This window comes from Sciurus vulgaris (assembly GCF_902686455.1).
Source record: "Sciurus vulgaris genome assembly, contig: HiC_scaffold_570_arrow_ctg1, whole genome shotgun sequence".
NCBI lineage: Eukaryota > Metazoa > Chordata > Mammalia > Rodentia > Sciuridae > Sciurus > Sciurus vulgaris.
Genome location: NW_027632454.1, coordinates 481,724 through 506,341, shown reverse-complemented (window position 1 = coordinate 506,341; position 24,618 = coordinate 481,724). Strand labels below are relative to the sequence as shown.

The window sequence follows — 24,618 nt, the reverse complement described above, 5'->3', positions numbered from 1 at the left end:
GAAATGTTCACTCAACTTTTGTAAATTGGTTTGTCTTTCTGTTACTGACTTAAACGTTCTTTATATGTTTTGATTACCAGATCCTTATCATATTAAATGTTTTAATTTCAAATATTTTCTCCCATTTTATTTGTCTTTTATTTGATAATGATATTTGATGCACAGAAGTTTTAATTTTGATGGATTCCATTGATCTATATTTTTTTCATTTTTTTGTTTGTTTATTTGTCTTTAAAATATATTGGCTGGTTTCTCAGTGGAGCTGTGACCCAGGACCACACAAAAGCCTCCCCTGGGAAGGCATGTAGCATGGCAACTTCTGCTGCCAGTGTTCCCAAGCTTCTCTGGAGGAAGCACCAGCTATAGGAACCGTATCCTGGCTCCAAACTGCATGCCTTCACATATCCTGTCACCCAGCAGCACTCCCATGGGGACGCAGTAGTTGAACTCCAGGTGAGTGATGTTGCCCAGCCTGAGGGCGATGCCTGCTCTGTAGGACCAGTGGATGCACTTGGCCAGTTTATGAATGTGGGCTCTGGCCCTTCCCCATAGTTGAGGTTGCAGAGGTTTCCCACGTTCAGGAAAAAGTGGGTTCTGAAGGGCTCTCCAAAGCCACCTGGCCTGGCCGGAAGGGCAGCAGGGTGTACAGGTGCAGGCCACCAGCCCAGTAGCCCTCTCCTCCCAGGTAGTCCCCTTCACTCTGGGGCCCAATTCTGTGCATGCTGAGTCGATGGATGCTGGTGGGTCCTCTGAGGTAAAACCTGTTGGCAATACTCGAGGGTTTCTCACCAATGGGCACCAACATTCCACCCCAGAGAGAGGCTGAGAACACCGAATCCAACACAAGCTGCTTATTCAACTGAAGCTCAAAGTCTTCTTTTAGGAAGCTCACATCCCCAGCAGCGTAGCCCGCCTGTTCGTGGTTAACCTTCAGCAAGGCGCCTCTTGTTGGTAAGATGGAAGAATTCCCAGAGTTGATGGCCATGGTGTGTGAAAGGGACAACTTCAGTGAATGCCCACTTTCTTTCTGCACCATGAAAGATGCCGTCTTGGAGAGGCAGCCAAGCTCCCGCCACACACCCTCCCACTTGACAGTTGTGGCTGCTTTTCCACATGGGAAAGCTGCACTTGGTGGACATGCCTCTGTCTGCCTCCCAAAGCGAGCTCCACAGGAACTGCCCAGTGATTTTGTACATGTTCACAGAGAGGCTTCTCTCAAAGTTTCCAGGCTGTGGTTTGAAGAAGACAGGCTGTAGGAAGTTTCTCTAGTTCCATAGGAAAACTGAAAAGTCACTTTTTCTGCATGTCCTAGAAGATTAGGGAGCTTGAGGCTGAGTACCATGCTGCCCTCATTGTTCCTGACCATGGTGTTGTAGCTGCCCATCAGTCTCCTTAGCTCTGTCACCTCAAAGGTGATGTCTAGCCCATTGGGCAGCACATCATCACCTTGACATGTGTCCATAAGAACGTCCACTTGTCTAAAGATCCCTAGACGCAGCAACTTCTCACTTCGTGAGACTTCCTCATCACCTCAATGAGGTTTCTAGCCTTAAAAACATATCCAATTTCATACATGATGACGTCATCCCTAATCCTTCCAAGACCATTGAAGTGAACATGCTGAACTATCATGTCTTTGTTTTCCAGTATTTCCTGTTTAGCTTCAGGTTCACAATTCTTTGAGAAGAGAATCTACTGTGCAGCCCTCAGAGTTGAGGGCCAGGATTCCACCCTTGGAATACAACTGACCTATTCAAGACCATAACTTAGCAGAGGAAGTTGATGAAACAGGCAAGTGAAAAGTCACCCTACTCTCTGACCTCTTCGACGCTTCCAAAAATCAGTGTTTAGTTGCTCTGAATTTCTGAGTGCCCTCCAGAGTTCTTAAGAAGTTGATTCAAATGTTGCTCAATCTGTTGATGCTTCCCTGGAGAAATGGGTCCTGGAAATCCATTCTTTTCAGGTAGGTTCCTTCCTACAACTTAATAGCTATTCTATGCTGAAGGACCCTGCCCCACCTCAGTTACTGTGTGGTGCTGACACAAAACAGGGCCACAAAGCCTGCTTGTCTTGTGGCCTTGTATGCTTAGGATCTCTGTGTCATTGTCCTTTATTCTTTATTAACTGCCACGTTACAGGAAGGGTTTCCATGAGCAGCTCTCATGTTCTCCCCTGGGGGGACCAGTTGCTTTGGTTTGCTGGAGACCAAAGGATTTCCTAGGGTACAGGGATTGTATTGCTAAAACAGACTCTGGTTCACCAGGATGGTGGGCACCTTATCTCCCACACCTCAACACACACACACACACACACACACACACACACACACACATGCACATACACACATACACACACACACATACATGCACATACACACATACACACACACACACACACACACAGATGTGTTGCTTTTGATCTAAGCAGCTCATGAAGCTAATTGGGCTTGGGAAAAGCATAATGAAATTAGACTCTGAATGGTACTTGTGGGGAGACCTTCTGCACATGACTTCCTGACCATTCTGTGGACTGCATGAAAGGAGTTTAGCCAACTTCAGGACCAGTCGTGTTTCAGACACTTGTGTGGGTGGGCCAAGGGGCTCTTCAACAGGATGCTAATGAGAAGGCTTTTAGTACTGCACATAATCATTTACATCAGTCTTCCATGGAGACAAAACCACTAGATTATTCTGTTTGAATTCTTCTATCAGAGTCAGGTTTTGTTTTCTTTTCCAGAAGGAAATCATTTTGTTTCTTCCCACTATCACCCTGTACTAACTGACTCTCCAACACTCAACAATAACCAGTTCTGACTCTAGAACAATGGTTCTCAATGGGAGGCGGGCAGAGGACATCTGGCCTTTTGGGCGCTCACAACTGGGGGAGCATGCCATTGGCCCCAAGTGGGCATGGGTCAGGCCTGCTGCTCGAGATCCTGCCACACATGGGACAGTCCCATGGCAGAGATTTCCCCAGACCCCATGCTAACTTTGCCCAGGACAAGCAACCTGCTTTAGAAGAGCCCATTATGATAAGTCAATTTGACCAGACAGAAAAAATTATAAATATCTACAGCAACATTTTCTCCTATATTTAGCTAGTTCAATATGTAACAACTGATCTACTCAAATATGCTGTTGCCTCCAATAGAAACTATGTTTTTGGGCTTTGGAAATTCAAACCTCAGATGCAGTAGAACCTGAATCACTTACCCTTCTACCATCTCTTGTCAGAATCTCCTGGTGTGACCAAGAAGCAGCAGCCACACGCTGTATTATTTTTTCCATTTTTGCTGAAATTATTGAAATAGTTTTTTTTTTTTTTGTTTGTTTGTTTTTTTAATGAGCCATTTTGTGTCCAAAAACCTTTTGAATCACATTTATAACCTTTAAAAACTCATTCCTTTCTGGACTTGGTGATACAAGTCTGTAATTCCAGCATCTGGTGAGGCTGGGAGAGGAAGATCATAAGTTCAAGGTCAGCCTCAGCAACTTAGCAAGACCCTGTCTCAAAATAAGAATAAAAAGGGCTGGAAATGTGGCTTCTTGGTTAAAGACCACTGGATTCAGTTCCCTGTTACCTCTCCCCCAAATGAAATGAAAACAAAATAAGAAAAAAATATAAAAGGAACAGAGTCACTTGCTGTGTGACCTAAGGCAGGAACGTGATTTCTCTGAGGCTCAGTTTCGTGTCAACATGGGCCATAAGACCCACGTTCCCATTTTAGTTCCTCTCTTGGCCTCTTGTATTTATTAGATCTTTTAAAATACTTCACACAGGGTGTTCACATCCACCATGATGACAGGTGCCCTCAGCCCTCAATGCTGGGACACTGGACACTTCAGCTCTTCTGTTTCTGAAACCACAATACATCTCTCCACTCTCCTGCTCAGTTGAGACACCACATCTCTTATTTTCTTCAACCAAACAAAAGTAGGGTTTAGATCTGTGGCATCTTGAACAGAAGAGAAAGAGCCACAAGAGTCCGCATTCACTGGACCTGTGGTCTGCTCCACTGGCAGCTGTGGAGCAGGGTCACAAACCTCACACCTGTTTCCAGGACTGTTTTCCTCCCTAGATGACTGAGCCTCTGTCTGTTGCTCTGGCTCAGGGCCTGGGCGGGGGGTACAGAATGGGAGTCTGCACTTGGCCTTCCCACATGCAACTTGCTCTCTCCATCAGCTCCTCCACTCTGCCTCTCGTAAACATGAACAGGAGAGGCTGCAGGTGACCCTCTGCTCATTTTCAGGAGCAAGAGCTGATGTCAGGAACCAGGAAGTTACTCTGTCCTCAGGTCACATCAAGGAAGAGTGATGGATCCCAGGACTCATCATGGAAGAGGAAGCCATCCTGGGCTGGGAACACATGGATGTTAATCTGCCATTGACTACTGACTCTGAAGCCTGAGGGTGCCTTCTCCTCCCTGAGTTTTAAGAAGTCCAGGGGAGCTGACAAGAGAGACACTTAAACTCAGTAGAAATTTGAAAAGGGTGTATTTTCCCAGGGAGACTCCAGCAGATGGTCTGTGACATTTGTTCATTCAATAGGCCCCTAATGTCTGGTTGGTTCAGGACACTTGGTTAAGTCCTGGGTGTGTGGGGGGCATGGGCAGGTAGACAGGCCAGGGTTCAAGGCTGGTTCTGCTGCTCAGTAGCCATGCATCCAGCCACGCAACATGTGGGTTCAGCTTTCTAGTCTATAAAATGAGGACAGTGACAGAAAGTTACTCATGGGCTGGTCCTGTGGCACTTACAGGAATTCAGGTTATATGCTTAGCATACCATTGGCAGAAAATAAATAATCAGTGATGGAAGCCAAAAGCATTTATTCATTCAACAAACATTCATGGAGCCCCTGGAGAATAGGGGCATTGTTTTTATCATTACAAACCAATGTCAATTCCTTTTCTGGGGTACCAGGATTGAACTCAGGGGCATTCAAATACTTACCACATCTCAGCCCTATTTTGTATTTTATTTAGAGATAAGGTCTCCCTGAGTTCCTTAGTTCCTCACTTTTACTGAGACTGACTTTGAACTCTCCATCCTCCTGCCTCAGCAACCCAGCTCCTAATGTCCATTCTTATTCAGGTCTTGGTGACTAACCTGCAGGTCTCACCTATTTGAACTTCACTGAGGTGTCTGAGAGCTGAGTTGGATTTCAGCATGGGAGGCATGTTGAACCTGCTAGCTGGGAAGGCAGGTCCACCCTTGGCTGAGTCAGTGAATGGGTCTCACAGGTTCTCAGACAGAAGGGAGGGCAGGTGGGATGCAACCTCTCCTCAGGGCTGCTCAGACTACTTGCTCCTCATAGTCTGCTTTCCTTGGGGTCATTTTTGACTGGAATATAAGAAGTGGCAGTGGTGGGGGAATGAGACACACCTGAGGAGGGCGTCTTTCTGTGCCACCTGACTCACACCCCTGCATGAAGCTGCACCTCATAAAGCATTTTCTCATCTTGACCCTGCACTAAAGCCTCCTGATGGAGGAGACAAAGACATCGAGATTGTGAATGAGGATGTCGGTGGTGCTTCATGTGATGACCTCAGGAACAGAGGTCCACAAAAGGAAAGCCCTTCAGTGCCACCCTACAGACATGTCTCTTAACCCTGCAAACTAGGCCTGATTATTTCATGTCAGAAACCAAGAGTTTGAGGCTGAGAAAAAACACATGACTGAGCCAAGGTCATGCCACAAGCAAGATGCATAATTCAAACCTGAGCCTCAGCTCCAAGCCACTCACTTTGCCACTGAGATTTGAAGACTGAGCACCCAGCACTTCCAAGCCTTCTTCCCAGAGTTCCCCTGGGGTTATCTCTTCTGCCCCACCCTCTCTGGTGGGTGATCCCATTAGTTCTGATTGACAGTTGCAGAAGGAGGCATGAGACATCGACCTTGCCTATGATCAGAGAGTTGGTGGATCTTATTTTTATTTAAAATTTATTATTATGTTTTTATGTATATGTAGTTCTGATGTGTACCAAGGTGAGCTGTGATGTGTTTTTGTCACACTGACACACCCTCACAGAATAACTCTGCACTATTAACCCATTGAGCCATGTTGACACAGCGCCAGATATCCACACTGTCTTGAAACTCTTGAACACCACTTACTACATCCAGATGGATCTTCCACACAAGTCCTTTCTAATAATAGTGATTGCCATCTCAAAGGACATCTACTGTATCCTAACCACCTCACATATGTTAACCCATATTAGCTCTGTAAGTTCATTATCATGTCCAGTTTTGTTCCAATTTCCCAGATGTGAAAACTGAAGCATAGAGAAGTGATTATTTGAGGTCACACAGCTGCTAAGTCACAGTACTGTGAACTAAACCTGTATGGTTTGAGTTGGAGTACTTCATGTGGTTCATTTTCTAAAACACACACCTAATCCCCACAGAAAAAGTGCTGTTTTCAATCCAACTTTATAGATGAGACAACTGAGTCTCAATAAAGTCAAATAATTTAACTAAATACTTTTACCAGTAAGCCACTAACAAGAATTCACTAAGGCCCCAACATCTGTGCTTCTCCACTTTGGTGAGAGAAGTCTGAACATCTTTGCTTTGGGTTGGAATTGTTGGTATCCCTTTCTGGGAATCCCAAGTTGATGAGGAGTGGGAGCCTCATCTTCCTGGGTTTTTGTCACCTGTATTTCCTGGGATTGCACCCCAACAAGTCTGGTGGGGACTTGTTGTAAAGACTAGGTTTCTTTTAGTTGTACAATGTCAGGCCTGCAATCTCACTTGTTGAAGTGCAAAAGTTAGTTTGTTTTCTAATAAAAACTTGTGAAACCTAAGAATGTGGAACAAAAAGTAACTGTTATGTTAACCACCATGTTGTGTAACCACCCACTGAGTAGAAATCTCAGAGAATTTCCAGACCTGGGGTTCAGAGATTTTTGGTGTTAGCCCCTCTGGATTGCTGCACTTAAATTAACCTGCTTCCTGCAAATTCCTCAGGTGTACAGCCTCATATGTCCTACATCAATGACTGCTTAGAATGCTAGCATGTCCCCATTCTTGAAGGGCACACAGAGATAGTGCTCTGTCACAGTATGAATTCTATGCAGTCATTTATCACAAAAAAATGAAGGGAGATTACACTATAGTGACCTCAAAATCAAATCAGTGTTACTTGATAAAACTTATATTGTATACATATGTTGAATTCCTTTGACATGCTCCATAAAAATATATAAGTGATATATCTGAATATGGTCTTTTAAATCTAGGACAAAATATGTTTTGTGAGAAGTCTGAATGCCATCTTTGCATTTTGTGTTGTTTGTAATATGCTGTAATAATATTTAATATGATTATATTTATTAAATCTGAAAGACATCAGAATTTTGTACTGTAATATGGTTAGTAAAGGGGATATTTTGGTGATTAGAACTTATGCTTTCCTGTTTTTAAAGCTATCATGTTGAATTTTTGCATCATAAACCAACTCTATCAGGACTCAGTCCAGTGAAGATACAAGTGGAAGCCTTGACCCAGGGTGGTGGGACCTGCCATCCAGACCCTTATTTGCTAGTTCAGGGCAAACTTGACTGCTGTGTGTGCTTCAACTTCTCATCTGTGAGGATTTTTATTAAATGTTTCCATGGGGCTATTGAAGATCAGTGAGGAACTTCATCAAGTTTATGAAAGTCCGGCTGGTCTCCAGTGTGAGGAGGGCATCCTGCCAGAGTTGGCTCTGCAACTGACACCTGACCACTACCTTTTTTACTGTGTAGTCCCTGTGGAAGGCAGGGGGAGTCCTGTTCATCTGCCATCCAGCCTGTAGCTCCAAGGCAAAGGGACCCTTCTCTTCCCTGTACCTGGCAAAACAAAGAGGGTCATTGTCAGTTCTCTCAGAGGGTGGGATATGGCAGGGAGCAGTGAGTAGTGAGCAGTGAAATGCAAACCAATAACAGGGTAAGGTCATGGGTTTTCTTTAAGTTACTTTTAAGGGAAGTGGGTAATAAGATAGTGTAGAAAAACAACAGATGTACAAATAAACAGAACAAAAGGGAGCCACTTAAGAATGCGTCAAGAAAGATTAATGAGGCTATACAAATTCTTGACAGTGTCATTGTAAAGCCAGACTATATGGCCATGTGTATCTTAATACATTTCAGAAGAAAAATTTTCATAGTAGTGCAGACATACAAAAGTAAATTCTGTCTGGTCAGTAACCCCAATACTCTCACTAACACAGGATTGACTTGTAAATGAAATTTCCCCTTATAAGGATGGTCACTATAACAGTTCTGGAAAGGACTAACTAGGGTCAAAAACTCTGCCACCCGCCATAGAGGAGTTGAACATATGATTGGCAAAGAGTGGTGAAGGTGGACCCCATTTCTCAAGGTAACCACAAAACACCAATAAATTTGGAGACAGCACGGTTTTGTTTTTCATTCTGTCCTGGGAGATGACCCACTCTTGTGAGAGTGCTCTTACTTTACTTTTACTTATAATAAAGTTCTCTTGCATGGCTTTTGTTGTCTGATTAAAATTTTCTCTCTTTGGAGCACAGGAACTGAGGTTTGGAGCTCAAATTCCTACTCTCCTGTGACTTCTAACCTGGTGTCTCCACACAGCTCGACAGCTGTCTACAGGATTAGTATTTTAATTTCACCTTGTTCCTCTCCCAGCTTTGGTTGAGATGATGTTTAACAACCTCTGATATCTTGCCTTTTGCTTTGAGCTTCTCTGTATACACTTCTTTGCCAAAACTCTTCTGTATGTCATACCTGTGCTCTGTTTGATGTGAGCTATGTCATCATTGTTCATCTTCCAGTCAGTATCTGCAGTGACACCATTTTTTTTCCTGCTAACATGGAGATGTACACTCTCTCTTGCTTTTTGTGGCATTGTTTTGAGCAAGGCTACCAGAGAGGCAGTGTGACTTCACTGTTCTGACTGTTGCCTTATGGTGTCCCCCTGACTCTCTTCAATAATGAGCATCATATCACCTTCATTTAGAGGTCATGCCCAGAATCTTGAGGGCAATGAGTTCACCATCTTTATCTCCTTACAAATCACCTCATGGGACACTTGTTAGGTTTAAGACATTTCACAGCTGGTATGTTTTCACCAAAATGGAAGCTTTTGTCCTTAATGTATAGCGATTCTGCATGAACACTCTGTCCCCTCATAGTTCTTATTCCAAGGGAAAGTCAAGCAATACCATGATCTTTGCTCTTTACTGTCATTTATCCTATTAAAAGACAGTATTTATTATTTTTGGACTGGCTATGTTTCCAACAGAGTGACACAAAGACCTCTGGCCCCCTCCATTCTCCAATATAGATACCATTCTACTCTTCAAATTATCTGCAAAAGGATTAAGGGTCATATACTAAAGTTATATTAATTGACTTTCATAAGGTGATTGAAGATGTTTCTTCAGTAAGATTACATAATTGAGCAACAGTGAGTTCAGCAAATAAGGCATGAGTTGATGGACTTGGACACACATGCTATCAAGTTCTAGAAAACCACAAAGGGACATCAATTGGTTCTGTGCTTAAAATGGAATATATTGGAAGGACACCTTCTTACATTCATCTCTCTTGCATGTCAGAGCTTCTGAGGGACTCCTAGGGTATTGACATTTTCTGTCATTTATATACATATTTACTTATTTATGTATTTATGAAATGTGTGTATGTGTGTGTATGTGTGTTTTGTACCATGGATTGAACACAGGGGAACTTAACCACTGAGCCACATGCCCAATACTTTTTATTGTTTTATTTTAAGGCATCTAAGTTGCTTATGGCCTCACAATGTTGCTGAGGCTGGCCTTGAATTTGCAATCCTCCTGCCTCACCCTCCCTTGTTGTTGAGATTACAGGAATGTGCCACCAAAACAAGCTGGTTTTATTTGGCAGACAGAAAATCAACTATTGATATAAGCTACCGTTTCCTTGGGGCACATAGTGCAAAACTGGGACCATTTTGCATGGAAACTCTTAAGAAGAGATTAATTTTCTTTTGTAATGTTGATTTACCTCAATACAAATTAGGGGATAAAGAGAAATGGCCCAAGTCTAAACCATAATACTCTGTCTCTATGAGGTTCATGCTACAGAAAGGAAGGAAAATGGCCAGAAGTCCCCTACCTACAGGCTTACTTTTTATTAAGGGATCAAAAGTATTTATGTGCCAAGTGCAACACTGATGAGGCCTTTCTAGCCATTTGTTTATCAGCTATTAAATGCAGTTGAAATGAGTTTTAAGCTACATCCTGTTTCAAAGTCAATTAATTAACTAATTAGTAATTAACAAATGAGTATTTCCATGTATTTTACACTGACTTAGAATTTCTTCTGCATGTCAATACACATATCCTCTAAGATATTTAAGCCATGTAAGCCAAAGTTTATGAAACATGTATGCTGTATTCAACATGGAATTCTTCATATCAGGCTTAGCACTCTTAGTGAAATATGATGTTCTCATCAAACAAACTAATTATTGTCCTTTATACAGAGAAAAATTACTGAGATACATATCAGTACATGGGAAATCTAAATTTTCAATCTCAGTAGCTAGTATATTCTCTAACCAATTATAATTTATAAATTCATAATCCTAAAGGATTTTACAAAATAATGAAAGTGATCTGTCACAAAAAAAAAAAAAAAACAGAGAAAATCCAGTAAATAGGTGCAAGAAACATGAAGGTAATCCTTCAATGACCTGACTGAATTATATACCTAACTGGTAGTGGAATGCTAAATTTAGTGAATTGATTCTTTAAAAGGAAGTACTTTGGTGAGAAATATAACTCATTAGAAGTAAACGTTTAAATAAAACCACACAATTTCAACTACAGCTCACTCAAGCATCATATGAGGTGGCAATGGGAGCAAACCAAATGCCAGTTTTTCAAAGAGAAATGTTCAGTGGTAAACACATAGCAGAAAGAAGTTCCATAAATGTAGGCTGCAGCAAAAAGAGCAGGTGCCACTACAAAATCAGATGCAGGGGGCACATGCAGGGTGCCAGGGCAAGAGTGTGGTGTAAAGGGCAGGTGCAGGGGGCAGGAGTATGGGTACAGGGGGAAGGTGTAGGGACAGTTGAAGGGGCAAGGAACCTGGGTGCAGGTAGCAGGTGCAGGCATCAGGTGCTCTGTGAACTCTCTGGGGCAGAGAGGATAGCAGAGAGGGCTGGGGACCTGCCCACTTTGCTAGTGTGCTGAGTCCTGGTACAAGGAGGGTAATGATGGCTTCTGGAGGACTTAGAACCCCAGGTTTCAATGTGGCTGGAGAAGCAGCTGCAGACTGAACAGAGTGGAGTTGCACACTTGGGAAACATGCATGCTCTTCTCTTGAGGAATGCCATGGAATCTTCCAGATACAGGAGCTGGGGTGTCCAGCGGCCCCACTGTCTGACCAGACTCTGATGGGGCCTGGGCATCTTGTCTCCATCATCCTCAGTCTCCCTAGCAGTAAGTGACTGGGGAAGCCCATGGCCTCCCACTACCTCTGCAGGGGAATTGGAGGCTCTGGGGCCTTGAGGCTAGTAGTGGATGTCTTGTGCATTTTTGTCCTTGTGAAGTGAGAAGGTGTCAATCTAAAAACCGAGAAAGGTAGGAGGGCTGAAGTGAAGTTCCAGCCTTAATGGCTGGTCACTATGGCTATTTTTAATGAAGAAATTGTTTGAATATTTTCTTGAAGAGAGGTAGATAAGAGTTTTTTTCATCCCAGAGGATGGTGATTGAATCCGTCTTAGCCAAGTGTCCTCCAGGTTCTAGCGTTTTCCTCTGAAGGCTGGGGTCACACTTCTGAGGACCTCTGGAGGTATGCCTTTGAGTTGCTGGTCCTTATGGGCCTGTTGGAATGGAGGGTGCTTGGGAGGGAGCTGGGTGCACATGTTCTCCCTGTTCTTTCTGAGGGAACAGGTTGCAGATGAACAGTACTTTCTTCAATAAGGCCTGTGAGCCCAGGTCTCAGTCCAAGGCTGAGGGGTCTGCTCACCCTGCACAGAGGGGGTACAAACCCCAGCTCTTGAGGGACAGAGCTCCATTCTAAGCCATGGAGCTTCTGGCTAACCCTGGGGATGCAGATGGATATATTGCAGGACCCAGGCTTGCCAAAGCAGAAATGCTGAGGCTCTGAATATGTGACCACTTTGCTCTTCCCAGGATCTTTCTGTCTGTTGGGTACTCCCCAGACTTGAACCTTCAGTTTGCTGATAACAAACAGGACAGGGAGTTTCAGAACTGGCCCGTGTTCTGGCCTGGCTCCAGGTGTCACATGTGGTTTGTCTCAAGGCTGGGTCAATTCTCCCCCTTCCTGTGACCCCCAGAGCAGGTGCTTCCTTACATGGTCCCCCCTGGGTAGAAAGAGGCCTCCTTTTAGGGCCTATTTTGGTGCCTTGTTGTCCTTTGTCACTGAAGTAAAAAAACCTCATTTGGTCTTCTGGGACAAAGTGGATGAGTCAAGGGGAAGAGGGGTGCAGAGGCTTCTAGATGGTGCTGAGAGCCACGTTAGGTATGACAGGAGCAGAACAGCATGACTGTCATGCTCAGGTGTGGGGCAGATACAGATGAGGTCTCTGAGGTCTCCCTGCACTCCAGTGCTTGCTGGAATTCCTCTGCCCTCTTGTGCTCAGGGTTTCTCTGGTAAGATTAACAGATGCCAGGGCTGTATTGTGGGACTGGCCTAAACACCACAGAGTGCTGAGCAGCATCCCTGCCCCTCCTCCCCAGTGGTGACAGTCAAGGCCCAACATGCCTTGGAGATTCCCAGGTGAGCCCTGACCTGTTACTGCCATGGTCAGCCAGCCATCACACTCCTCATACTACCATCTGAACGCTCTCATCTACCCATTTACTTATAGTTTGTTTTTTTTAAATAGTTTTGGACTATTAAGCATCTTCACTTTTTTTGCCTCCTAAATTGAAGTTTTCTAACCCAGAGGTAAGGAAGACAGAGAGGTTGGGTCACATCTAAGATGAGGGCTGTTTCTCTAGAATCTGTGGCCAATAAGAAGAGATGCTTTATGGAACATTTTCTTCCCTGAATGTGGCCATTGTTGGGTGCACTAGGGCCCAGGGCATCCCTGCTGTTACACATGCACACATACTCATGCCATGTGTGGCTAAATGTCATTTGCTACCTACATTTGGAGAGAATAGATGGTGATATTCTTTTTATTTACAGTTTTTAAATCAGTGCATTAGAGATATGCATAGATGTGGAATTCCCTCTGGTATTTTCATAAACGCACATGGCATAACGTAGTCAATTTCACTCCACGGTTTATACCTTTTCCCGTCTTTCCTCCTTCCCACTCAATCCCTTCCTCTCCTCCACTGGTCTCCCTTTTATTTCATGAGATCCCCCTACACACTTTATTCTGATCTAGCTTCTTGCATGTGAGAGAAAACATTTGATTCTTGACTTTCTGAATCTGGCTTATTTCAGTCAGCATGATATTCTCCATTTTCATCCATTTACCAACAAATGCCATAATTTTATTCTTTTTTATGGCTGAGTAAAATCCCATTGTATACAGACCCTATTTTCTTTAGTCATTCATCTGTTGATGGGCACCTGGGCTGGTTCCTTAACATGGCTTTTCTAAACATCCCTGTGACTGTGTCTCTACAGCATATTCATTTTGTTTGGATGAGCCTCCTCCAGCAATTTCCCTAGGAAGGTGCACATCAATGTTATGTACTTGGGCTCCACTGTTCATGCTGGCCAGCAGTGTTCTGGCTTTTTGGTGTAACTTTTCCAGACTAATAGCTGTATACTACTCATTTTCATGCCCAGGTTGTCATTCACCTTTATCAACCTGTCATAGCCATTAAAAGAAACACACTCGCCTGTCTAAGCCCAAAGGATGGACAAGAGACAAGGAACACTTGCTTTGTTTTAATGAGGTCTTGAAAGACAGGGTGTCTGGGAGCAGGCACACAGGAGCAGCTACCACCAGCATCCTATCCCAGAGTGTAAGGCCCCTCCCTGCTGGCTCCTTACTGACTGAGGACTGTGGGGTGCAGTTTTCATGAGGTGACTTGGGTTTTACTTTCTCCCACTGGGCTGTCTAAAGAAATGGACCTTTAGTTATCCCTGCCTCCCTTTGTCTTGTTATGGTTGAGAGCCCCTGGTTGAGTTTCCTTTGGGCACTCTGCAGTTAATCTCTGCTGCTCAGGTGGACCTTCCTTTCCCCACCTGTCTCTCAAGGGGCTGTGGATCCATACACCCTGTCACCTGCTTGTAACTTTCCATCCTGCCCCCTTGGCTGCCCTCCTTACACTCTAGTCATGTTACATGTAAAGCTCAGAATGGACCACTGGCCTTTCTATCCCTCACAAGTCAGCTCTGGCTTTTTGGTTTATTATTTCCACACCAATAGCTGTAGACTCTGTTCCCATTTTCATGCCTGCATTGCAGCGCTCCTCTATTAGTCTTCTGTGTCTGTGCAATTGCTTTTTCATGTTCTTGCTATTACACACAACATGCTAATGAACCTCCTGTGTTCTTGCTCATCTCTCTTTAGCATAATATTTTTCTTTTTGACATCAGGGATTGAACCCATTGATTTTCTACCATAGAGTCACATCCCCAGCCCTTTTCCTTATTCTTCATTCTGAGACAGGGTCTCCCTAAGTTGCCCAGGATGGCCTTGAACTTGCAATCCTCCTGCCTTAGTCTCTCCTGTCACTGGGTAGGCACCATCAAGCTCATCCCTATTTAGCATAACTTCTTAGGAGAAGAACTGTCTGGTTAAATGCCTACATTTTTTCTCCTCTTTAACTTTGTTCTAGATGTTTATACCAGATTTGTATTTACTTGCAGAGGGTCACCAGAGATCTGCAGATTTATAGACTGATTTGGAACTGGCTTTGGGTTATTCAGAGCCAGCCTCTCCAGGCCCATATATAGAAAAAGCACACTATTGTGGCACAGCACATGTGCAGGAATCACACAGTAGGCTGCAGTGTGAGAGCATTCACCAAGGGGACACAACTGGGGTCACCCCAGATCCAACAGCAGAGTTTGGCCAGCATTCATTTGCCTGTGTGGCTCCTACCTTTGGGTCAGCTTTGGCTGTTACAAGAGCAGTCCCAGATGTTCTTGGGTCTCTTCTGGTGAATGTGGGTGTGACTTTCTTTTTGATATCCACCCAGCAACGGAGTAGCTAGATCCTGGGTGTGCATATGTTTCTCAGTGACAGATGATGATAAATTTTCCAAGATGGTCCCCTCTTGGAGTACAAGCATTCCAGTTTCCAGGTTTAGAAATTGCCTTTCTTTTCCAGAATGGTCATTCTGGCAGCCACCATCACCACTTTCTGGTGGCCATTTTCTTTTTCCATGACCTGGTGACCTTTCTTTGTGTGTATTGTACATGCTAATACTCCTTAAAAAATATGTCCCACCCTGTTTTTCTGCTGGGCTGTCTGCTGATTTTTTCTTATTGATTTTCAGGAGTTCTTTGTGCATTTTGGATATGAGCCATTTGATAGTTACATGTATTACAAATTTCTTCTGTGACTGGGTCTTGCCTTTTTCTCTATGGCATCTACTAATGATCAGCAGTTTTAAATTTTAATGCAGCCCAATCCGTCAAGCTCTTCTCTTCTGTGTGGTGCTTTTTATGTCCTGGTTGGGAAATCTCACCTAACCCAAGATCATAAAGAACCTTCCATGTCACCTGAAACGATCATTGTTCTCTTTCCTGCTCAGATTTATAGCCTGTAGTGTTGTGTCCTGGATGCTGTGGAAGAGGGGTCAGGCTCTGTCTTCTCCCATATAGATGCCAACTTGCCCAGTTCCCATGAGGCAGGACACCTTCCCTTTCCCTGCAGCACCACTTCCTTCATAAATCAAGTGCCCTCTTGGCCTGGCTGTTTCTGGCTCTGCTCTGCCCCCAGATGCTATTTGCACACAGCAAGACTGCTGCTCTGAAAGATGTGGCAGTCGGTGTTGCCCCTGGTGGGGCTTCTTAGCACCATTTCCTCATCACTGCAGACTCGGGGCCAAGAGATGCACCTGGTGGTGGTGTCTGTCTCCATTCCCCCATCTGTCACTGGATGGCTTCTCCTGGGTGAATTGGCTATCTGCATTTTTCTTTTATGTTGTATACTCCCCTTGATTTTCCACATGGAATGTTTATTATTGACTCAAGTCCTCCCTGCGCATTACATATATCAACATATTTCTGGATGCAATCCACCTCCCGTATTTTTTATCTTGACTACTTTTTCTTTGTATAATTGAAATTTTTATATTGTTAAATGAATTGATGTTTTCTCTAGAAAAAAAATATACTGACTTCTTACAGCTGCAGTAACCAATCCCACACACTCAGTGCTCAAAACAGCATGTGTTTATTATCTTAGAGGCCAGATGCACAGAATCAGTCTTACTGGCCTAAAACCCAGATGACACAGGGCTGTGTTCCCTTTGGAGGCTCAGAAGAGAATTTGTTTCCTTGCCTTCTATCTTCTGAAGATGTTTATCCTCTTCTCCTCTCCTCTAATGTCTTCATATCAGTCCATCAAAAATCCACATAGCAGGCTGGGGTTGAGCCTTAGTGGTGGAGTGCTTGCCTAGCATGTGTGAGACACTGGGTTTGATTCTCAGCACCACATATAAAAATGAATAAAATAATAAGGGTCTATCAACATCTAAAAATATTTTTTAAATCTATATACCCATAGATCTACCTACCTGTCCACCCACACACCCATCTTTCCACCCACCGATCCTTCCACCCACATATCCATCTACCCACCCAACCATCCATCTACCCCTTTACCCATCCACGCATCTATCCATCCATCCATTTCCATCCATCTACTCATCTCCATCTATCTCCATCCATCTACCTATCCACCAATTCACAATCCATCCATCCACCCAACCATCTGTCCAGCCATCCACTCATCCACCCATCAGCATCTGTCTCTCTCCCCTACCTCTCAGACGTCTGCTTTACTAACTTCTTCTGGTTCTTACCCTCCTGCCTCCTGTCTCAGGATACTTAGTTTAATTGTACTGAAATAGCCACCATGTGTGTAAAGAAGCAATCACAGGTTCTGGTGATCAGGTGTGATCATCATTGGCGTAAGGCAGAGCATAGTGTTTTGTCTATATAGAATGTAAAGTACACCTTCCTGTTCTGAAGCTGCATGTGCAAGTCAGATACACACTCCCAGTGCTTTGTCCCTCCCCTGGGGGATGAGGCTCAGTGAGGCCTTTCCTCCACTGCACATCAGGGCTGGGTGGGACAGGAAAGAAAGAACAAGATAATCTTGCTCAATGATGCATTCTCAGACTAGAACAGTACTGGTATGGGCAGGTTCTCCTGAAACACCTGTGCAAAGATCAAGGTGTGAGAACGTAAACGGGGTGCTCAGGATGCAGCAGGCGCCCAGATGGCTGGGTGGCTCAGCCTGCCCCAAGCTCAGAGAATGCTGGCTTGTTGAAGGCTCATATTTCACCACACTGACCCTGCCACCTCTGAAGTGTCAATGCAACCTGCCTCATCCCCAGGCCTCTGCCTAGCTGAGCATAGCCTTCCCCTCATCTGCTGCACCAGAATCTCCTTACTATCTTCCAGCTCCTGCAGCTGCTGCACTCCCAGCCTCTTTCCTACAGCAGATTGAGGGTCCTTTTAAAGAGGCAATCTTGTCATCTTCTCATGACCCCTTCCCAACTCCTTCACTCTCAAGTGAACACTGACCCTCCCTGTGAGTTGCAATCCAGCACGGTTGGCTCTTGTCCACTTCCTTTCTTGCTGCCTGGCAACAGAGCCTTCGGACCTGCCAGTCCCTCTGCCAGGATCCCCCACTCCCTCCTCATGTCTCCCATGCTTCCTGAACCAGGAGGTGCTTCCTGTGCCAAGTCTGCTCCTGTGCTCCTCATGTGGTCACTGGTGTGCACTTGTCTTTCACATCACCAGCTCTGTGTGTGGTGGGCAGTGCCCAGTGTGTGGGGCACAGAAGGGGATTTTGACTGAAAAGGAGACTGAGCTTGTGAAGCAGAATGCCCTGCTCAGCTGCCTTGCTACAGAGCCAAGCCTGCAGGAGTGGACTGCAGCCTGCCAGAGGCCAGGGCTTTGGGCTAAGATGTAGGCCATGTGACTTCCCTGTGCTCTCTGTACAATAATTCCAGGCTGCAGTCTGTATCTGCAAACTCATTCTGTAGGTTTTGCTCTGGAAATAAAGTATACCAAGGCAGGATTTGTCTCTTCTGTGTGGAGCTGATGGTGTGGGGATCATGTCTGGCCCCAAGCAGCATGTTTACTTGTTTACTTGAGGACTGGGAAAGAAAAGGGCTGCAGCAAGAAATCACTTGAATGGTGCAAGGTCTTGTTGCCATTTAAATTAGGTGATGTTATTTTATGAGGAAACCACATTATAACAATGCTAATAGAAGTCAGAGAAAAGGGAGAAAAAATTACCCATTTTCCTTGTTTTATACCTTTTGCACACACCAACATTTTACATAGTGGGAAGTACAATATAGGTGAAGTTTGTATTCTACAGGTAATTATTTTTAATATGTTTGCAAAAGGCAAGATGCTTTCTTTGAGGTTTATTCACATGTAAAGCAACAGAGTCAAGTCAGTGCAGGTTGAGCTCTGCTATCCTCCTTTAGCCACCTGACTGGAAATAAGCCAAGGGTCTGGGTTTTATGGAGACACACTCATGAGGCTGCAGCCTGGTGGTGTGCCTCCCACTGATGCCAGACTTCTGGATGCACAGGATCTCCAGCACCCACCGTCTGTCATGGCACCACAGCTGTAGCTCCTGCTAACTCTGTCCATGGTGCTTTTACCTTTTCTGCTGTGGTTTTAGTCTGAATGTTAGAACCTATGTGGACAAGTCACTGAGTCATTGTTGGCTCAGATGACCTGCAGTCTCAACAACGTGTGACTTAGACCTCACAGCAATAGGCCACTGTTCTTCCTGCTCCCCAACTGGCAGTGGATATGGGGCTGGCACTGAAACTTGAAGCAGATGTGGAATGCCCAAGGGTCAGCCCCTGGAGTAGCCCAGTGGGCATGGGACCCATGGACACTGCTCTGCCCTGTGATTTTCACACTCCTGGCTGGAGCAGAGGTAACTGTAGGGGCCACTTTCCTGTGGCAAGAGCACAGTTAGGGGATAAAGGTGGCATATGGGACTGACTTTGGTCTCAGAGTCATAAGAAAATGAGGTGGCTGGGAGCCCATCTGCTGATGGGGCAGCCCTAGAGGCATGGTCATCTAGTCCTGATGATTTTTCCAGGGAAGTTGCTCCTATGTGTCGTCATCTGATTTTTAAATATTTTCACAAAACCATACAATAGGGCTCAGGTCAACCCTGGTGAGGGGGTGATCGCCAGACTCATGTAGGGTACAAGCACAAATTGTCCCTCAGAAAGAGGAGACCCATTACCTTCTCAGATTCTGAGAAAGTTCAGAATATGCATGAATACAAGACACTCAGAACCAAGGTGGCTAGGGTCTCCTGCCCTGTGCTCTCAGGTCAGAATCTATCCACCCATAGAGTCCCTGAGAAGGGGCAACAAGAGCTGAGGGCATCCAAGTGCCTACTGTTCTTGCCCTGGGAAACTGAGAGGCCAAGCCAGTACTTGGGGCAGGTGGGAGCAGCCTTGTGGGGGCTCTTTCCAGAGGCTCCATCTCTGCCTCCAAACCTCCAGGATGCTCATGGGAAGCAGGGCTAGCTTTGGCCTTCCCAGGGCCAGGAAAGTAGGAGGAACTTAGCTCATACCCAGAGCAAGGTATGCATAAAAACAGGTTCCAATATTTGGTTGACATGGGTTATTATCTGGCCACCTGTAAAAAGTCATCTGAATTTATGTTAGCACACCACAGGTGGAAAAAGAAAATAGAAGGAACATAAGTGAGTCTTTTCCAAGCAGAGGCTATATATAAGACAGCTCAGAACATCTGGCCCTGGGAGGCAATTCTTCCTTATGAGGATATCTTGAGGCTTCTCTCTCCAAGAGCTTCGCCATTTCTAATCCAGAGTACACCAGCCAAAGTCAACTGACTTGAGCCAGCAACTTGGCAAGGACGGATGACCTTGGGGAGGCCATTGGGTGGGCTCACCTCCACCTTCTAGGCCACGCAGGGGAAGCTGGTTTGTCTTCCTAGTGCAGCTAGGAATGAAATACTTTCAGGCATTTTAAATTGGGACATTTCACCTAAGTCTGGATTTCTATCTTCTCCTTGGAAATGATCAGGAGAGATCACTTTCATATGCAGGCCACCATGCATATTCTCCTAGAAAGGTCCATGGTTACCTCCCTTCCATGGTCTCCCGTGCTTCCTGCCATCTTCTTCCTCCTCCCCCTTCTTTTTATTATCTTCCCTTCCACTCCTTAGTCTTTTCCTTCTCATTTTCCTCATTCAAAGGTAACTGACCCACACTCAAGAAAAATAATAACAATCACGAATAATGGTTGTGCTGTGTGGTTATGTTTTTGATTATACACCTAAATAAACTTGTTCTTCAATATCAGGGCAAAGTCTGAAGCCCTGAGAGTAATCTTGAAATCATGTGCTTGGCACGTCTTTCAAATGTGCATACTCTAGATGCCTGACTGTGGGGTAGAAAGAACTCATGGGGGCCTGAAGTGGGTGGACTGCCCTTGGGGGTCAATGCTGTGCAATGGCTCGGGCAGCCCCCTGGGAACCCTGGACCTGGGGTCTTTGGGGTGATTACCTACTTTTGGAGGCCTCTCGTTCTCCAACAAGTGTAATGATAATCTGGTGTGTTCTAGCCTCGTGGGCTGTTGGCAGGAAGGTCTTTTGTGAGCTTCAGACTTGCCTGCTGGTCAGAGCCTGCTGCTTGCCTGCTCATCAGAGTTTGCTCTGTGGTGGCCCTAGCATCAAATGTGGCCTGCAGGTGACCTGGACAATACTTTAGTGTTGAAAACTGTTGCCAGTTTCAAAATCAGGATTCTTACCTTCGCATCCTAATTCCTCATATTTGCCCTGAAACCTGACTTTCTGGCTGTGCTTGTATGACCTCTGCAGGCCTAGTGGTGGGGCAAAGTGGTGGCTGCCCTGGGGATTTGTCATCCTCATGCAGTAGGTCCCAGCCCAGGGCTGACTGAGCTCCTGGCAGGGGTGTGGTCATTTTTTGGATGCCCTTACCTGGGTAGACATTCTGCATTGTTCCAGGAAGGGGAAAGGCCCTTCCCGAGCACCAAGGACACAGGCAGGAAGGGATAGGGACCAATGGAGGAGCCGACCCTGGATGTTTCCGAGACCCTCTAGGGTTGGCATTCCTGTGGAGTGGGCTGAGGCAGAGGAGGAGTACATGGGTGCCTGGACAGCAGGAAACCACTGCCCCAGAAAATATTGTGGGGGACACTGGGTGGTGTGTTGTCACTCATGATCTGAACAAGAAAACTTGGGGTTACCTGGAGAGGTGGGATGCAAGTTGAAGAGACTCCTGGGAAGACCCAGACCCCACTGTGCATGCATCCAGGGTGGTTCCCCTGGAGCACTGCTCAGCTGATGGACAGAAGTGCTCAGGAGAAGGCATCTGGCCCTGCCCTCTCTGCACAACCCCAGCACCCATGGGGTGGGGATCTCCTCTGAGGGGCAGCTTCAGCAGATGGCCACTAGTGCACCAGGGCATCATGCCTCACCCATGGCTCTGAGTGGTGGGGTGCTTCATAATACCATAGCTTGGAAGACCGTGGATGGGGTTGGGGGTGGCTCCACATCAGGCATCATCATCTCCAACAACCATGTCAAGAACAGCGGCACAACAGAGGCCTGTCTCCCTCAAGTGGGATCACGGAGGGGAAGGATCTGGGACTGGCAGGATGAGCTCAGAGAACCAACTCCTTCTGCCTACAGCCCCTAGGCCCCAGCCTCCACTTGCACCTGCACATGCTGCATCTTGGGAGGGAAGTGGTGGAGAGGAGCAAGCTCTGCCAGCTCCTCTGAAGGAGGCTCGAGCCCCTGACCTCCCACCAGGCAGAGTCTGATCACAGCAATGACCAGCTAGAGGGGTTTTGTAGGTGGTCATCAAGGGCTCTTTTGCTATGGACCATGAAAGCAGATGTCAGTGTGTCATTCTGCACACAGGGCTAGTGTGCCTTTTTCTCTGAACATGTGCTGAGGGTGGAGGACAAGGCTGGGCCAGCAGTATTTCTGAACTTGTGACAGGGGCAGAGGATAGCGTGGTGGTGGGAGCCCCAGGTCACCTATGGGTGCTTCTCCTTCTCAGGGAGCACAGTTCCTTCTAGCCCACCCTGTGGCTGGCTGGGAGTGCATAGCCACGTGGTGGAGACAGAAGATCCCCCAGCCTCCCGTGTCTCCCAGCACCCTCCATACCTGCAGCTGTGATGCCACCCAGATGTGAGGAGGGGCTTGCCTGGCTCACTGGGTTTGAACCCACAGTACCCAGGAAGTGTTAACTGGGTGGGTACAGTTGGGGCATGACCATAGAGTGGGTCCTGGTTACCTGGGAGTCCTTGGATGTGCAGGGTGGGGGCCCAGCCAGCATCACCCCACCAACATTCAGATAATCATGGGTTGTTGATCCAGCAGCTTTTTTTAGCTCACATAAGACTCTTGTCTTCTGAGAAACCAGCCCTCCTTTGTGGGTAAGCAGGGATCATGTGTCGATGCTGTCAGGGACCCCATGCACCTGGGGATAAGCTCACACTCAAGGATCCTTGTGTCTGGAAGCAGGGCAGGCCTGCAGGGCTGGGCAGAGCCTGCCCTCTCCCTCTTTGCATTGGTGAGGGATGAGCCTCTCCTCAGACCATTGATCATTGCTCCCAAGTCAGCCTGCACACAGGCTATGGCTTCTCCTGGTACTCAGGGAAGATGGAAGAGGCAGAGGGGAAGTCAGAGGAAGAGAGGAGCAGGGTACAAGGGGAACTGGTGTTGAGGTGGCAGATTGGGCCCGAGCATCATGAAGCACAGTCAGGTGGGCAGCAACTTCCACCTTCCATGCTTCACATTGTCATCATGTGCTCAAGTTCTGGCCCCTGTCCTCAGTTCCCACTTTGTCAGGAAAGGCCATGGTGCTGCATGAGGGCCAATGAAGCACCTGCAGCAGGACACAGTCAGTGTCTCCAGCTGTCCTGTGGGAGGAGACCACGGACCTGGCACTGCCCACCGTAGTTCTAGCACCTGTCCTCAGTCCACTCGCTCATCCCACCTGTGCCTGCATCATGTCTGCACCTTCACACCTGAGATGCTTCCACTTTATGTGGGTTAACTTCTTTGCAACATGCAAGCCTGATTTCTCTGGCCAGGAGCAGTCATAGCCAGGAAATATGGTGGTAAAGTGCAGCCTACATCATTGTTGGTGGGTACTAAGATCTGTGTGTCACTGAAATAAAGTGTTAACCCATGAACTATACCAAAGGATCCTGTAGTTCCAAAGCAGTCACATGAACTCTCTCCTGGTGAGCACTTTCAGCTGGACTGGTGGCTTCTCTGGCTGCCTCTCACCATGCAATCCAAATCACATTCAGCTCTCTGACCTTGAGCTGCTGGCTTGGCTATGACAGAGGACCCCAGGCAACTGCAGGAAAAGGCCATCCTGGGCCAGCCTGGATGGAAAAAGGATGGGACCAGGTCACCAGAAGGACTGGCCATGCTGCTGCCTGGGGCTAGTGGGGAGATGCACACCCACACAGAGCAAGGTTTCTGTCTGGAGGGAGAAGCAGAAGAGAGACAGCAGGAGAAGAACTGAACCAAGTGCTAAGAGCCTGAGCCAGAAGGACAATAGCTTGGAGCTTGCCAAGGTCACTCCAGGTGGCCTGAAGCTCTCTTTCTCTGTGGCTGTGTCGCATCCCTGTGAAAATAGGCAGAAGCACTTCATTTGCACAGCATGGGAGGATATATTGGAGACACAAGGTTCCAGAAATCCTTGCAGTTAACTGAGCATTCAGTGTGTCCCCTCTGGGACAACACTTGGCATGCTGCCCATTGGTGGCCTGTTAGCAGGTTTCCCTGTTTTCTTCTCAGGTGCTTTTGTCAGGATGTCCTGGTAGCATCTGTGACACCCTAAGTGGGTGGCTGAGTGTTGGGGACTTGCTTGAGCGGGACTCTGGAGGAATTCAGTCTGAGTTCAGTCTTAGTGCCAGTATTCTAAGGCCAGTGTGCTGGCATTTGCCACTGTCCTGACATTCCAGGCTGCAGTCTGGTGTTGCTGACCATATGGTCATTTTGCACTTGTTCTCATCTGCTCCATCTTTGAACCTGCCCTGAAAGTGAGCTCTTGTGTGACCAGCACAGATCCAGCAGGCAGGTGCGCTGTCCCCTGGGGGCAGGTCATTGCTGCTTGGCCATCAGGGAGTTAAAGAACAATGTCCATAGCTTCCCTAAGAACAAGGACCAGGCTTTTCCCTCCACAGGGTGGCTGGGCTTCCCCTGGAAAGTCACAATGGGGCCAGGGTAACAATGGTCAGCTCAGACCCAGGTGCTGTGGAGGTGTCTGGGAAGGGGCTCAAGCCCTGCCACCTGAACTGCAGTGCAGGATGCTGAATGGACATAAGTGCCAGCACTCTCTGAACAGCCAGAGTGTGCAGTGGATGTCCCACAAACTGTTCCTTCCGGAGGGTGTCAAGGAATTGGCAGGAGGATGAGGCACCTGGGTGGCGCTGAAG

The 24,618-nt window shown here is 46.4% G+C and overlaps 1 pseudogene across 1 annotated transcript; it reads right to left on the bottom strand.

Annotated features, from left to right (window-relative positions):
* Window positions 1-360: 360 nt before the first annotated feature.
* On the bottom strand, window positions 361-20,951 carry LOC306652765 (sorting and assembly machinery component 50 homolog; annotated as a pseudogene). The gene is made up of 3 exons: window positions 20,944-20,951; window positions 7,732-7,831; window positions 361-1,677 (listed from the first exon to the last, which is right to left on the bottom strand). The product of its transcript is annotated as a sorting and assembly machinery component 50 homolog (transcript).
* Between the last annotated feature and the right edge of the window lie 3,667 nt (window positions 20,952-24,618).